This window comes from Buceros rhinoceros, unplaced genomic scaffold (genome assembly GCF_000710305.1).
Source record: "Buceros rhinoceros silvestris isolate BGI_N320 unplaced genomic scaffold, ASM71030v1 scaffold8531, whole genome shotgun sequence".
NCBI lineage: Eukaryota > Metazoa > Chordata > Aves > Bucerotiformes > Bucerotidae > Buceros > Buceros rhinoceros.
The window spans coordinates 35,808-37,067 of record NW_010394800.1 but is presented as its reverse complement, the minus strand read 5'-3'; positions in this window follow the sequence as shown (position 1 = coordinate 37,067).

The following is a 1,260-nucleotide window of genomic DNA, read 5'->3' as shown; positions in this document are numbered from 1 at the left end:
GGAAAGGGAGCTGCTCCCAGGGCGTCCGTGCCCCAGCCGGTGAGAAGGGAAGGTTCAGCTGTCGCGTGGACTTTGTCCCCAGCTCCTTACAATGGCAGTTAGAGAGGTCCAGTCATCGCTCCGAGACTCAGCTGGCACCTGCAGCACAAGCAGGAAGAACAGCAGCTGGACTATGAACCGCCTGTTCCCCTGTTCCAAAACTCTCGCTCCCTTTGAGCACGCGGGCATATGTAGTTCACACCACCCGTTTCTGGTGGCCTGATGAGTTCCCAAACGCTTCCTTCCCAGCGCAGCCCCGGAGAGCTCGGTGCCCTTGGCACGGCTCCTCCATGCTGGCTTTCATGCAGGCACGTTGCTGGTCGCAAGCTGCTGCCTCGGGAACTCCCCGGCAAGCGCTGAAATGCCATCTTTTGTTGATACTTGCAGTGATGTAATAAGCCAAACATATCCCCACCAGAGCATCATCGACTTCACTGGAATTACTGTTTCCACAAAGTGTAATTCATCTGTGGTGCTCATTGCCACGAGCTATCACTGGAACAAAGAGCTCAGAAGGCTTTTTAATAGATATCAGGTAGTTCTCTCAGTAACAAACCAGTCCCAGGTATGATTAAGAGGATATTGCATTTTAAGGTTTATAAAACCTCCCGGTTCAGGGTAATTAGTAACTGATGAAAAACATTCCACCACAGTTACAAGTTTTCCTGCACCTCTGAGGCTGAGGATGCTCACCCAGGATGTTTACCCAGGAGTAAAAGACATGAGAACAACCTTCTCTCCACTGTCTTCACCTTGCTTGAAACCAGAAAGGATTTCCTCTCTGGATCAAAAGCATCAGTTGTGTAGAATTCTGCCAGAAAGCATTCCGGGGTGGTTTGGAACGTGTATGAACTTTGAAGCAATGCTGAGAGCACCGAGTTTGTGTTTGTTCCTTTTGAGTAACAGTGATACACATCGAGGGAATCTGAACCCCAAACATGTGCATCATGGTGATGCCCTTGTAATTCCTTCCTGATGGGGTATGGGTGTTCAGCAATCCCCGAACATCTCCACAGGGGTCCCAAAATACTCCGTGGTGCCTTGATGGGTTATAGGACCAGATCAGGAAATGTAAAGAGTTCTTTAAACAAGTTCCTTTAGCCCGTCCTTAGTCACTCTGCATGGACTAATCCACGTCACCGCCCTCCAGTCCCCGGACTCCCCGTATGGGACGCTGCCTGGCCTGTGCACAGAGGGCCCTTCACAGCGCTGCCTGTCACC